This window comes from Miscanthus floridulus, chromosome 16 (assembly GCF_019320115.1).
Source record: "Miscanthus floridulus cultivar M001 chromosome 16, ASM1932011v1, whole genome shotgun sequence".
Lineage (NCBI taxonomy): Eukaryota > Viridiplantae > Streptophyta > Magnoliopsida > Poales > Poaceae > Miscanthus > Miscanthus floridulus.
Window position 1 is genome coordinate 120,466,886 of NC_089595.1, and position 16,251 is coordinate 120,483,136.

The 16,251-nt window shown below is 44.2% G+C and overlaps 1 pseudogene; it reads right to left on the reverse strand.

Moving 5' to 3' along the window:
- Positions 1–7,287: 7,287 nt before the first annotated feature.
- On the reverse strand, positions 7,288–9,023 carry LOC136512378 (reticulon-like protein B12; annotated as a pseudogene).
- Between the last annotated feature and the right edge of the window lie 7,228 nt (positions 9,024–16,251).

A 16,251-nucleotide genomic window follows, 5' to 3' on the forward strand; every position in this document is an offset into this window, starting at 1 on the left:
CCTATCATGGCTTCTTCAAATGAGGTGGAATCACTCTCTATTTGAATTTCTTTCTTAACTTTTACTTCTTAGTCACCAGAAATATCTGATTTTCTTATTCTTTGAGACCTTCTAGGGTCTCGTGGCACTTCTTTCATATGGGGCTATTGTTACTCTTCATTGCCAAAAGGCAATTGTTCTATAGCCTCTTGTATCACAAGATCCTTGTTTACTTATTCATCCTCTTTAAGAGCTAACATCTGGTGTTGTATATGTCATACAACATCAGCATGTATAAAGCAATTTGTTGCTCTAATAAACACTGTAGTGGATATGTAATCCCATTTCTATTCAAGCCTTAGGTATCTACATACCATGCTCCCCCAGATTACTCCATCTTCTGTAAAGATGGTGTATCTTCAAATTTCTTATTTTGGGTTTAATCTGCTGAAAAAACTCATACGGTGCATTTAGCACCGCCTTGATAACTCTGAACTCGTCCAGTATGAATACTAGCCGACTTTACTATCTTCCCATCGGAACTATAAAAAGTCCAGAAATTTAGCTATTTCTTTACTTTAGGGGTATCATTATTATGACCGTCTTACTCCCTCAACGATCACATTCATCTTTTATAGATCACTTTTACCTGTAATGCATAGTATGCATTTCATTATCTGAAGTATGGAGGGAAGTATCTTTCTTAATTGTCTTTCTTAATTAATCTTACATTTCTTCCCCTCGAAATGTGGTATGAACTTTTCTACCACAATTTCAAAACATTCAGAACTCTTGTGAATGAGGAAACTTTGATTACTTACTTCATCCACACGATTACATCATGCAAACAAAATTCGTATGGGAGTACATTTTCCTCATTACACTTTAAAACTCAACATAGTCAATTATTATCAATACTTCTACAAGTCACACTTGCATATCATTCTTATCTCTTGGTTCACATACAACTTTCTTTTGTTCTCAAACTCATTGAGTACTTATGACCATGACACAATCAGGGTGTACGGTAAATACTAGAATAGCATAAGAGCTATCCCAAACTTCTCTCCATGTGCGGGATATTTCTTTAGAGCATATGAATCATCACATCCTCCTCCCGCCATGCGGGATAAGTACTATACCAAACTCTCCTGCCATGCAGGATTGGTTAACATATGTACTATGCCAACTTTACCCCGTCATGCGGGTATTTTCTCAAACTTTTCCCGCCATGCGGGTACTATCACAAACTTTTTCCCGCCATGCGAGAAGTTCTCTTGAACAGATATAATTGCTAGGATTGGCTCGTGTTCAATCATCAAATTCAGAAATAAATCTGAATATTCTTTAACACACATGTGTAATCCAATGTTAGTCAAATTAAACATGTATATGACTTTTACAACTCTCATAAGTGAAACTGAAAATAAATTCTTCTTCACAGAGAGTACATAAAAGACATTTCTCAATGAAGACTCTCATTGATCTATCTCTTTTCTTGGATCAATTTTAGAATTCTTTTCTTTTGAAGCCATTCTTTAAAGAGAACATAGTTTCTTAAACAATGGCATTCTTTCATACATAACTTGCCCTTGGGCATTTCATCATCTGAGTCACAAGTACCCAGCTCAATTCTCTTACTGCCTTCAAGAATGAAAGCATGGAGGTCTTTTGTCTGAAAAATATTCAACAATAATGCTCATTAAACTTTGAAAACTTTATGTTCTATTCTATATCACCGTTGGGCAGAAATAGAATAAAACATTATTCTTCTACATTAATTCCACATCACCGTTGGGCAGAAATGGAATTAACGTATAGAAATTCAATAATCTTAAAAACATAGAACTGCTCCTCAAAATTAAATTCTCCCGTTTGAAAGGTCCTAATGGCTAGAGGGGGGGTGAATAGCCTAATAAAATTTCTACAACAACACTTAACAAAGTGGTTAGACAATTATGAGGCGAAGCGAGTGTTGCGCTAGCCTACTTAAAATGCAAGCCACCTACCATAATTCTAGTTTAGATAGTGTCTATTCACACAATAGCAAAGACACTATCCTATGTTAGTGTGCTCTCAAAGACTAACTAAAGAGCCACACCAACTAAGCAAGCAAGCTCTCACAACTAGCTATACTAAAGAGCTTGTCAACTAGTTTGCGGTAAAGTAAAGAGAGTGATTAGGATAGTTATACCGCCGTGAATATGAAGTACCAATCAATCACAAAGATGAATAACAATGAAGACCAATCACCTCGGAATCAAAGGATGAACACAATGATTTTTACCGAGGTTCACTTGCTTGCCGGCAAGCTAGTCCTCGTTGTGGCGATTCACTCACTTGGAGGTTCACGCGCTAATTGGCTTCACACGCCAAACCCTCAATAGGGTGCCGCACAACCAACACAAGATGAGGATCACACAAGCCACGAGCAATTCACTAAAGTACCTTTTGGCTCTCCGCCAGGGACAAGGTCAAGAACCCCTCATAATCACCACGATCGGAGCCGAAGACAATCACCACCTCCGCTCAACGATCCTCGCTGCTTCAAGCCGTCTAGGTGGCGGCAACCACCAAGAGTAACAAGCGAAATCCGCAGCGAAACACGATCACTAAGTGCCTCTAGATGCAATCACTCAAGCAATGCACTTGGATCACTCCCAATCTCACTATGATGATGAATCAATGATGTAGATGAGTGGGAGTCCTTTGGCTAGGCTCACAAGGTTGCTATGTCAATGAAAATGTGCAAGTCAGATCCCTTGAGCCGGCCATGGGGCTATAAATAGAGCCCCAATCAAATAGAGCCGTTATACCCCTTCACTGGGCAAAACACGCTCTGATCGGACGCTCCGGTCATACTGACTGGACGCTGGCCCTCAGCGTCTGGTCGCCCGATGGACGCCACGCGTCACCAGCTTCAAACGCTGTTCGTCAGATTCCAACGGCTACGAAGCTGACCGGATGCTCCGGTCAAAACTGACCGGACACTGAAGCCCCAGCGTCCGGTCGTTTCCAGTAAGCTCCCCGAGGCATGTTTTTTCGACCGGACGCGTCCGGTCCACCTTGACCGGACGCAGCCAGCGTCCGGTGCTCAACCCTAGCCTACTGTGCCGTCTGACAGCTCGACCGGACGCAACCTTTCAGCGTCCGGTCGCTGAGTGACTCAGCGTCCGGTCAGTAGACCGACGCCAGCATTATTTCGACCAACTCCATTTCAACTCTAACTTCTTCACCCTTGCTCAAATGTGCCAATCACTAAGAATTTTGCATCCGGCGCAATAGAAAATAGACATTTCATTTTTCCAAAAGCGCCGAATCCCGCCGAGCTTGCGAGGCGGGAGGGAGAGAGGGACCCAAACCCATCTCAACCCTGCAAACACCTTGTGCACATGTGTTAGCATATTTTCACAAATATTTTCAAGGGTGTTAGCACTCCACTAGATCCTAAATGCATATGCAATGAGTTAGAGCATCTAGTGGCACTTTGATAATCGCATTCCGATACGAGTTTCACCTCTCTTAATAGTACGGCTATCAAACCTAAATGTGATCACTCTCTAAGTGTCTTGATCACCAAAATAAAATAGCTCCTATGGTTTATACCTTTGCCTTGAGCTTTTTGTTTTTCTCTTTCTTCATTTCAAGTTTAAGCCCTTGATCATCGCCATGCCATCACCATTGTCATGCTATGATCTTCATTAGCTTCTTCTACTTGAAGTGTGCTACCTATGTCATGATCACTTGATAAACTAGGTTAGCACTTAGGGTTTCATCAATTCACCAAAACCAAACTAGAGCTTTCACTTCACCGTTGGTTCGAATTTAATTAGAAGACAATCAACTTCATTGCAGCGGAAACATGAAAATACATTTCTCTAGTTTAAGAGCATTCCTTGATCTTTATCTTTTCTCTGAAAAATTGGTCACTTTGATGCAAAATTCATCAGAGATTTAAACTTTAAACATAAAACTCATAGAATTATAATATTGTTATCATCAACGTTGGTCAGAAAATAACAATACCATAATTTATCTTAACTATCAACCGACTATTCCTCCAATTAAAATTTTCCAGCTGATTCTAATTTTAACTGGAGGATAAACTTTTCATCTTTATTATGACCGTCTTGCTCCCTCAACGATCACATTCATCTTTTATAGATCACTTTTACCTGTAATGCATAGTATGCATTGCATTATCTGAAGTATGGAGGGAAGTATCTTTCTTAATTGTCTTTCTTAATTAATCTTACAACCCCGAGGGCTCACGGGCCAAGGCCGTGTCTTCCTCATGCATCCCAGCACAGCCGAGACCCTTGGCAACGCAAAGCAATTGAACTAGCACGCGAGACGTGCAGCGACCCCATGGATAGCGGTGAACGCTCTCGGGGAGCATGAACCGTTCGATGGAATGCCGCTCTGCAGTCAAGAAGATAACAGCCGGTGCTATGTCTCTTCAACTTATCACATCTCATTCCACATGAATTTTTGTCTATTGCAGCTTCGCTGCTATATCTCTTTGCTGAATTCATCCTCCACTACAATAGAGGTCAGAGCCTCAGAGGTCAGACTGCAACAAACATCTCATGAGAGGTAACAGATAAATCTCACTCTCACCTAGGGATGAAAACGGTACGGATATTTTCCGACCGTATTCGAGACCGAATCCGTTTAGAGAGGTTTAGATCTGTCCGTATCCGAGTCCGGATATTCAACATCCGATACCTTATCCGTATCCGAATACTCAAATAGCATATTTATGATGTCGATATCTAATCGTATCCTATCCGGCATGGTTGACGCTATCCGTATTCGAATCCGAATCCAGGCAGAAATATGAAAACAAATGTAATATCAGTGATATCCGTCCGTATCCGATCCGCTTTCATCCCTACTCTCACCTATATATATGTGTTTGTTCGGACCTTTTTAATTTCCCCACTAAGATATAGATTCAAATCATCTTCACTCGTTAGAACTCGTACTAGAATACTACACCCTCTCGTAGTTTTTTTTTCACAGAGCGGGAGCTCTCTGCACTGGGTACGCCCTTTTTTTATATATATATAGAGAGAGAGAAAAGCATGTCACAGGTTCAGCTTTGTATCTCCATAGAAGATAGTGTGATGACACTGATACCTATTCCATTTGTTTTAAAGACGGATATCAACCTTTTAGTTTGGCAACTATAATTGGTTAGTTCTTTCCAAATAAACTGATGACTTATAAATATTTCTTTGGTGCATAATCTGCATACAAATAGTGACATTATGTTATTTTTGCCTTTTTACAAGTACTTGCCCAAATACATGTCAGGATTTTCCTGATATATCCTTGATGACCTATCCAAGGTTGATGCAATATTTTGGCAAGTGTCCCCCTCTTAATTTAGGTGTTAACTGTTAGGGTCCGTTTGGATGTAAATATTGGAGACCTTGGAATTGCATTGGTACCGATATCAAATCAGACTGGTATTGGAAATGTATTGTAATACCAAATCTGTTGTTTGGATGTGGATGAATTTGCTGGCTGGAATCTATTGACTTGGCAAATACCAATTTATGTTTGGATGTGCACATCATGAAATTGATTTCTCCCACCTCCCTCACAAATCACACGGCCCCGGCAGCGCAAAAGATAGCCGCGATCCCGCGAGCAGTAGTGCCCACCTCGCCGGCGTGGAAGATAGCAGCGAGCGGGCTCCCTCGCGTGGAGTATCCGGGCACCCCGGCGGCGTGGAAGATGGCAGCGAGCGGGCTCCCTCGGCGCGTCGCGAGCAGACTCGGGCACTCCCTCGATGCACGCGGAGGCGGCCGCAAGCGGACTCAGGCTCGGCCCTCGCGACGCGGAGGAAGGCCGCGAGCGAGCTCGGGCACGACCCGACGCGCAGAGGACGCACGAAGAAGCTCGAGCTCGGGCCCTTCCGGATCTGAGGACGGACGTCCACCGCGACAGGTGATGACGGGGGAGAAGGGAGCTCGATGGGGTAGGGGAAGCAGTGATGGGGGAGAAGAGAGCTCGACGCCGGCGCTGAGGAGGGAGCTACCTCGCCGCAGGTCTCGGTGGATCTGAGGGGCCCCGACGAGTGGGGCAGAGGGGGCGCGCGAGGGTGGAGGAGCTCCGGCGAGGAGGACGAAGGGGCTGGCTGCGAGGGACGGAGGGGCCGGCGCTGGAGTTGGAGACGACGAGAGCCGGAGGGTCTCGGCTCGGCATCGCTTTGGGGTCGTGCTACGTGAAGCGAATGCCGCGCGGAATCACGCTCAGTTTCCAGACTCCAATGCCAAGACCATCCAAACACGTGGAATTCGGGTCTACTATTTCCAATTCCAATGCCATGGCCTCAATGCAGACATCCAAACGGGGTGTTATAGTTTTGTTCATATAATATTTACTAAATACTATAATGATATGAATACAAAAACTAATCACAGAGCTAACGGATATATTGACAGCTAATTTCAAATGAACAAAGCTATAAAAAAATTGTAATAAATATCTTAGAGCGTAGAAATTATTTAACACAATACTGTTACAAGTATTTTTCGAATTTAATCTGGTGTAAGCCTAAACTGAACATGTGGTGAAGAGTGAAGACATGATGCCCTGATCATATGAAGATATGATGGGTTAGTACACCAAAAAGACTGGAATCAACTTCTTGCTAGATATTATAGGATCAGTATGACAGTGTTAGTCTATTAGAAATGATAATCCCTTCGGTGATGCCAACGCCAACCAAAGATTAGTCCAAGGCCTTTAGTAATAACCCAAGGAAATGTCATTTTTAAATACCTTGGTCTTTCTGCTTCTACTATGCAGGTTTTTTTCTGTTCAAGAAACCTGGAAATTTTGTGCTCCGAAGCAATTCTCCAAAGTGGTAACAAAATGCTGATCTGCCCCTCTGCCTTGCTCAGTATAATTACAGTAACAGCTTGTGCCACACATGTTTTACATGCTCAATTTTACATGCTAAGCAGATCCTGAAGTTTTGGGCAGGCATGAGCTCTGAATCATCATCATTTTACCTTTCATTTGACATCTGCAAATTTCACAGAGTGACATATTGACATATGGATATGCAGTTCCATACGTGTATCCAAAGATAATGCCTTAAACACTTATGCAGCACAGTATTTAGCATTATACATTTTCTTCTGAAGTCTTTTCGTGTGGCAATCTGCTCATTGGTTTAATGCTTCTCTGTATAATCTGGCTTGACTATGATAATTGTGCAACCAGGAATAGCACGTACGGTGCCTTTGTGTAATTTTCTCCACAAATGATACTAAAGTGCAAGCAAAGCTCTTCGTAAGATTATTTACGTTTAGATTTCAGATTGAACAAACACGAATGATACTAAAAATGATCCAAACAACCACTGCGCCTGGTTTCTAGTGTTACATGAATCTGGCAGAATCAAAAGGCACCTTGGCTCGTGTCTGGCTGCCATGGAAGACACAGCTGCAAGCACTTGCATGCATCAGCAATTCAGCATGAGCATCACACACACCACTAAAGACTAAAGAGTAAAGACTAGCTTAGCTCCCTTGAACAACAAGAGCACTGCACCAGGCAGAAGAAGGTGAAAGCAGCAAGCAGCACACCACTGCCGAATCCAAAGCAATCAAACAATCATCAGCATCAATCAAAACTACTATTGCGTCTATCTATCAATCAACTATACCTGAAGCACCAACACAAACCTCCCAGTCCCAGTGTTGATGCGCTATGCTATGCACAAGCAAAGAAGAACCAAATCAATCAATCAATCCTTGTAGAAGCAAGCCAAGCGCAAGCGCAAGCACAAGTGCACAAGCTCGGTAGTGAGTGGTTGGTCATGGATCCTTAAGTAGCTCCATGATCCAGTCCCTGACTCTGAGGAAGCATTTCATGGACAACCTCTCGTACACCATCTCGTACATCCGGAGGTTCATGTAGGCGAAGCTCATGTAGGTGTCGATGCATTCTTGGTGCCTGTGGTACAGCGCCGGGATGGTCAGAGCAGCAACGATGCCTGTTTTTGACGGAGGAGAGGAGAGGAGAGGAGAGGAGAGCAGAGCAGAGAGACACGGTGAGTGAATACAGGGAGTATATCGATGATCATCGGACATCAGTAGAGATGGGTGAAGCAAAGACAAGGCAAAAGCTCTCACTCACTTGCGTAGCAGGCGGTTGGGAAATCTGTAAGGCTGCCGACGATGGAGACGCTCCACAGGCAGAGGAAGGCTCGGTAGAAGAGCAGCGAGTCCCTGCCCAGCGCGATGTCCCGGAAGGCGTCCAAGGCGGCGTCGAGAGCAGAGCGCAGCAGCGCCGCCGCCTCGTCCACGGTCCTGCTGCGGAACACGCAGCTCCGGGACGGGAGGCTGCGGCCTGTTGAGGAGGCGCGCCGCCTTGGCCCACAGGAAGAGCACGGTGAGGAGCAGGAGGAGCACGTTGGAGGCGAGGGACAGCAAGGTGTAGCCGCGGACCAAGCCGCCGTAGAAGAGCAGCCAGGAGGAGACGGTGGCCGCCAGCAGGCAGGCGCTCACGTCGGCGCGGCCCCGGCGCCACAGCAGCACGTCCCAGACTGCATGCAGCAGCAATCCGATTCAGATATTCAATCCAATCCCTCCCGGGCAATGTAATTGGGTTGAGAGAAAGGGGGCGAGAGAGAGTACCGAATCCTCCGGCGGCACATGTCCCCGCGCCGCCGCCGCCGCCGACGCCAACACCGGCGGTGGCGATTCGAGCATCCATCATGTAAGGTAAGGGAGGGGACGCAGGCAGGCAGCAGGCAACCAAGCAGCGACGACGGTCGACGGTGATGGATCGGATGAGAGGAATCCCCGGAATCCAATCCAGCCAAACTGGATGGGATGGAGGGGGCCGATGCAATGGAAATGGAATTCGGCCAAAGCAAAGCAGCAACCAACAGCAGCTAGGTTGTAGAGCGAGCAGAACCAATCCCAATCCCAATCCCAATCAAATCAAACAGAGACGGAAGAGAAACCGAATGAAGAATCCATGGCTGATGATGGCTGCTCGCCTGCTCCCCCTCCCCCTCCCCCTCCCCCTCCCAACCAAAAAAACAGATGGCTGGAATGATGAGCCGGAATTGACGTGGCGTGGGTCCCACTACCACGAAGCAACAGGCACCGGCCTCCCCCCCCCAATCATCCATCCACCACCACCACCACCACCACCCTTTTCTTTGCGTGCTGTGTTTTCTTCCACTTCCAGCTTGCCCTGCCGGTGCCGGCCTCCCCACCTCTGGCCTCTACCAAAAACTAAAATCATAACATAACATAAAGTTAGGATTCCGGAGACCATTATCTTTTATAATATGTTTCTTTGATATCGTAACTTTTCCGGGGTAGATCTAATTCAAAATGAGCTATCAACAAGAACCACTCGCGAGCTTGATTTAACCTAACTAACTCGGTCATCGGATTCCTAAGAGCACACACCACCCATGCATCGATCCCACCACGCCTAGACTAACATCACGGTTATGTACCGGTAACGAACATAGTCACTCAAAAAGGTTCTAATAATACATAAAGTGAAAAAATTGTGCAAAAAAAGACTAAGATACTGCAAAGATTTCTTTTGATTTTAATCCAAAAAACTAACATTTTAACAAGAACACATGCCGAACTAAAAATTTAAAAACAAGCCCTTTTCGTCACACCGAGAGGCATCACATGTCATAAGCATCGGTGTGATAGCTAAATGCACACACTAGCATCGCCATAGACACTTCCCACGTACGTATACCGCTAGTGTGGTGGTTAAGTCAGGCCCGTGGTTGGCATGACTCATGTTGTGTACCTTTTCTTTTTGATCCAAAACAAAGGATCTAGGGATCTTCCCAAATTAAATCTTGTATTTTTATGTAGAGGATGGCACATTTTGTTTGGATATATTATCGTCATAACTTTTGTAGTTCTGAAACTAAAGTTCTTCTCGGAATGCTATATTTGTGTCGGGTTCATAAACCCGGGGTCCCTCGGGGACCGGCTTCCACGCCAAGGCTCGGCTCAAGCAGACAGCACACAACTCATGGGCTGGCCCAAAGATCTAAAACAAGATTTTTTTAATTTTAACCCCTTTTTTAATATAATTTTAAATCTAACACTGTCGGATTTTTTTAAACTAACACTTTTAGCCGCGCCTATTGCCCTGGCGCGGCCAAATACCTGTGTCACGCCATGCATGGTGGCGCGGCAGAGGGCTGACGTGGCGTGGGCCAGCCTGGGGAACCGATGACGTGGCAGGTTCTGTCGCGCCACCGACCTTGGCGCGGCACTGCCGCGCCCTGTTGCGTGGCACGGCCGGACCAAATATACCGCCCGAGCAGCCACACCACCTGGCCGCTGCGCCTGTCGCCCGCCTGGGCTACCTGGATGGTTGAATCGTAACGCGTCGCGCCCGTATTTTGTTGAGTTTTTTTCACGGCCGAATAGAGAATTTGATAAGCCAATGATTAGTTTTTCGTCTTTCATAATACGGTTATGCACCATTTTAACTAATCAATTACGAAAAATTGCCACCAGCGTCCAGATACGCCGGGACTGCCGGTTCCCCAACGCAGGGTACTTAATCTCGCCGGCAGTGCTGCCGTGACTCAAAGAAACGAATAAGAAGCAAGTTGACAAGCTGCCACATAACATATTCATTGTTTTGACATAAGTTTGAGATAACATAACCAAATAACCCCGCAAGTTTCGGATGCCAATATTCGTTTGACCTAACAAACTAAGACCCAGGAGTGTAAGTGATGTAGACTAGGCCCGATCTTCCGAAAGGTATGATAGCGTCGATTGGTGTAGACTCGACGTTCACGATCTAGGCTTCGAACCAAGACTGATTCGGACCCCCGCAACCGTTACACCACTGCTCCGTTGGTTATCAACCACGCGAACGCGATTGACCTCGCCGAGAAGGCTTTCCTGCAAGCGAATCGAGAACACAAGCAAGAACGAGATAAACGCAATCTGAAATTACAAATAAATATGAGGCTTATGATAATGAGAAAGAGTTCAAGTCTTTATTTGAAAGGACTAATCGCCACAGGCGAACAAGATCAAGAACTGGCGCCCTAGTTTACAGCAAGCGGCCTTGGCGACGATAGTTGCAGCAAAACGACGTCTGTTTCACGAGGAAATCAAGAACTAACAAAACCCAAACCCTAAGGAGAGTGACGGCTGCTATTTATAGAGTCTTTGGCGTCACCCCCCTGGACGCGCCCCCTAATGGGCCCAAACACGATACACGGTCCAACGGACCAAAAGACGGTGTCGTAGCACCCTGGTAGATTCTGGACGCTGACTTGTTTCGATAATTCCCGTTGATTCCGAAAGTCTTTTGACGTGAAACCACTTGGATTGGCTTCCTTATCAAATTAGCTTTCCAACCATATGTGGATCATCGAAAACGGAGTCCGGATGCCTCCTGGATGACCAGTTTAAGGCAGACTGGTCCTGGAGGCCGAGGGAGACTCGAACTTGAGTTGCTTTGGGCCTCCACCTCGGGGACTCGAACTGAATTAGCCTCGGACCTCCTTCTTGACTTGGACACCCTTGCTGACCTCCTACCCCTCCATACCATGTGCCAAACATGGTCATATGCATGGGTGTCATATCCTCATCATCCTCCCCTTCTTGACGAAAAGCCATCCTCGGCGTCGATTGTGCTTGAAACTAATCATGCACAACATAAAGGAGAACGGGGTTGCGAAAACAAAGGGGACTGAAATAATTGTGAGAAGGAAAATGACCATGTTTCCAAGTTTATAGCATTTCATCTCGCATAAAAATTTCAGCAAGCATGTAGACTCCATGATCCGAATGCACATGATGTATGTCAACACTATCCTGCAAAAGATTAGAACTAACCAAAGACAATGCAGGAATAGATGATCTAGCAGACATAGGTATCAACCAACAATGCTCCCCTTCTTGGAAGTGAACTTATTTCTTTGAGGAACATGAGAAAATGTTTGTATTATTATGGATGCCCTCTAAACGATCATAATCTTGTACAACAAAAGGAGAATTCATATTACTACGAATGTATACTCGATGTATCATATATTGTCTCTTGTTGTTATATTTGCCGATAACATGATACTTCCTCCGGTTCTATAAAACAAGTCGTTTTGGACATCGACACGGTCTTTAAGAAACGACTTTGACTGTAACTTTTTGCTATAAAATATTTATAAAATATAGTCAATATATACTTTTATGAAACTACATTTCAAGATGAATCTACTTACATTACTTTTATATTTTCAAACTCAACCCAAAAAAAGTTATTTGTAGTCAAAGTTTAAAATATTTGACTTAAGACAACCTCAAAACGACTTGATTTAGAAAACCGGAGGGAGTATGTATGTTTAGAAAACCAAGGCAAATCAACATATTTAAATAGGCTCTCCTCCAAACAATCTAGGTTACACAAAACATCAAATTTAATGTAACCCAAAGTATGTAAAGAAGACAACAGTTTGAACTCATCAGTTTTAGTAGCAATATGAATAATATGTTTATTTTCAGCACAAGTGACTGGTTTCAAAACATGTAAAACTGAGACATCATCAACCAATTCATCTTTATCATAAGGAACTTCAAGCAAATTATCATGGGACGGAGATAAATCAAGAGAGGGTTTCACTAACAATTGTTCTATAATAGCATGGTTTGTGGAAGAATTTAGTACATTAAAACTATTCTCACCTTCCGTGAGTGTAGCACCATGGGCATTACCTGTGTTCTCAGCAGGAGTAATAGGTGCATTGTGAAGTGATGGTTCTTAATTTACATATGAGGTTGTGAGTTCCTTATTTTCTTCCATGTCATCCTCTCGCTTATGTACATTATCCTGCAGAAGGTTAGTCATAGCAAGAGGAATAACAACAGACTCATCCTCTAAATGGTGCACCTCAGCATATGAAGTCAAACCAGGAGGTGGATTAACAAAGGTTTCTCGCATAAGAAGTTTCATATTATTCCAAGTTTGAGGTTTATCAGAAGGATCTAAAGACTCCCACCAAGATAAAGCAGAATGTCGTAAAATACTAGCTGCATTTGTTACCTTTCTCCTTGGACACATAAAGCGAGTAGCAAATATGTTATCTATGGCAATTTCCCACTCCATGTACTCATCAGCACCTATATCATTATAAGTCGGTGGATACGAACAACCTATCATTGTTAGAAGACAGCAAAAGACAACACAAAAGTATTATCCCTGTCAACTAATTAGGTTGTGGACAAGGAAAAATCAAGGCACTCAACTCTCAAGCGTATTACCACGGTCTTACAAGTGTTCTTACCAAAGCAACAAGCGGTGCAATCGGTCGGTGACTGTGATACCGTTGTAGCTTGAGTGTAACAGTTGCAAGGTGAACTTGTCCTTGGTTAGAAGAAAGTGGAGCTTGGACAGGCACAATATAGTAGCAAGGAATAATAAATTTCGCAACTGAATAGCAAAGCTGAATAAGTATCACAAGTACTTGTCTTAGTTGCTGGTCTACTCACGTTCCAAGTACCAGATGTATCAAGTGATGTGAACAGCAAGAATATGATTAGGAACAAGGTAGAAATCAGCACACGCAAACACAGCTCAAATGGCGCTCTCTATGTGCTCCTCTAGATATTGTTCCTCTTTTGTCCCTCTCTTTTTTCTATTTTTTGGGCTGTCGTTGTTTTTTTGAGAAATTTCAACTTTTTCTTTTTATTTTTTTGATATTTTTTCTTCACTTAGGAGCACAAAAGAAGTAACCATAGAAAATATGAGCTTAAACAATTGAAAGACGTGGCCTATGAAATTTCAGAAGACGTGCTCGAAATCGACAAAACCTTGTGACCACGAAAAGAGGATCTTGTGACCACTTTTTGACTAAAATAAAAATCTCCGACCCTGATTATACCTAGGATGGATGGATCCAAATTTTTTTCTGGTCGATTTTGATATATGGAACGTCAAAATCTAAGTTCGTATGCGAAAACTAGACCAGTTTTACGAACGCACTCTGAATTAGAGGACAAAACGGGAACAATGCGCGTAAAATTGGTCACAGCAGCAATGATTTGATGGAAACAGTGAAGACAAGTGTAGGACATTAGATGGCGTGGACTAGGGTTTGATGGATACAAAGAAAACTCAACAAGACTTGGAGATGTTCATGGATTATGATGAAAAACAAAGGGAAAAACACAAACTAAACTAAAAACTATTTAAAACCAGCAACCAGAACTTGACCTAGGGCACAAACTTAACAACGCGAAACAGAGACGAAATTACACGGCACAATGAGGCTATAGGACAAGGAATATGTGACTATGTATATTTTTTTGGCTTTTTGTGGACTATAGGTAATGCAAAAACAATAACAATCTAAAGGGGAAAACAAAGTTATACCTAACGGGTAACAAGGTCTCTAATACCACTTGATATAGACTAGGACCGATCTTCCAAAAGGTATGATAGCATCGATTGGTGGAGACTCTACGTTCACGATCTAGGCTTTGAACCAAGACTGATTCAGACCCCCACAACCGTTACACCACTGCTCCGTTGGTTATCAACCACGCGAACGCGATTGACCTCGCTGAGAAGGCTTTCCTGTAAGCGAATCGAGAACACAAGCAAGAATGAGATAAACGCAATCTGAAATTGCAAATAAATATGAGGCTTATGATAATGATAAAGAGTTCAAGTCTTTATTCAAAAGGACTAATCGCCACAGGCGAACAAGATCAAGAACTGGGGCCCTGGTTCACAGCAAGCGGCCTTGGCGGCGACAGTTGTAGCAAAACAACATCTGTTTCACGAGGAAATCAAGAACTAAACAAAACCCAAACCCTAAGGAGAACGACGGCTGCTATTTATAGAGTCTTTGGTGTCACCCCCTGTACGCGCCCCCTAATGGGCCCAAACACGATACACGGTCTAACGGACCAAAAGACGGTGTCGTAGCACCCTGGTAGATTCTGGATGCTGACTTGTTTTGATGATTCCCGTTGATTCCGAAAGTCTTTTGACGTGAACCTTTTGGATTGGCTTCCCTATCAAATTAGCTTTCCAACCATATGTGGATTGTCAAAAACAGAGTCCGGATGCGTCCTAGGTGACCAGTTTAAGGCTGACTGGTCTTGGAGGCCAAGGCAGACTCGAACTTGAGTTGCTTAGGCCTCCACCTCGGGGACTCGAACCGAATTAGCCTCGGACCTCCTTCTTGACTTAGACACCCTTGCTGACCTCCTACCCCTCCATACCATGTGCCAAAATGGTCATATACATGGGTGTCATATCCTCATCAGTAAGGATCCCTCAGATGCCTCTGTCTCTTCGGATTTGTTGGCAACACATTGGGAGTGTAGCCAACGTCGGTATGGTCGCGTCGATGGTGCATATGGCTCGTACCCTACAGGTATATGATACGCATGATTACTTATAATTCTTTATGATTGTTAGTTCATGGAGCCTACGTATTGAAACAAACTATCTTTGTTAGTACCTGTGAGGCTCCTTGGGTGTCAAGCGGGGCACCACCTAGCTAAGACATGCCTATCTCGTCCTACGGCCATTTGTCCCACTAGTCATGCTGTCCGTGGAAGCTATGTGGTGGTGTACGCACCGCAGAAGTGGCACCTGTCATCGGCTGAGAAGAGCCGGCTGGTGTCCTCAAAGAGGCTGAAGACGTGCCACCCAACCGCACGGGGAGTGACGGTTCCTCATAAGGAGTGTCCATGTAGCTCAACTTCTGAGCTAGCTTCCTGTAGCTCTTCTTCACCTTCTGCATAAATAGACGTTAAAGTTAGTTCATTACCCAAACACATATACACTAAAGAAAATTTTCGAAACGAACAAGTTTATGTTTACCTCCACAAAAGCCACGAGAACGCTTGTCCCCTGCCCTCTAGACTCATGAAGCTGGAACGCTGCTTCATTAGACAGCCTTGACAATTATGTCGCCTAGGTACAGAAACACCGTTGGACAGTTTTAGTACACATACTTAATACCAAAAGGATAACAAATTGTACCATTCAAGTATCTTACCACGTATCTTTGAAGCGGGGCTCTCTGTAGCTGTGTGTCCTCCCTAGTGGTAACGTCGTACACATCTTCGATAATATCTTCCTCCGAGTCCTCGTCAATCGCCACGTCAGTGTACGGGGGCTTAATATGTGTCCTTGTAGACCTGTGAAGCCACCTTAGGTACTCATCGAAGGTGTGCTGGTCGTGTAGAGGACCCACAAGGACCACATGTGGTACCCTGG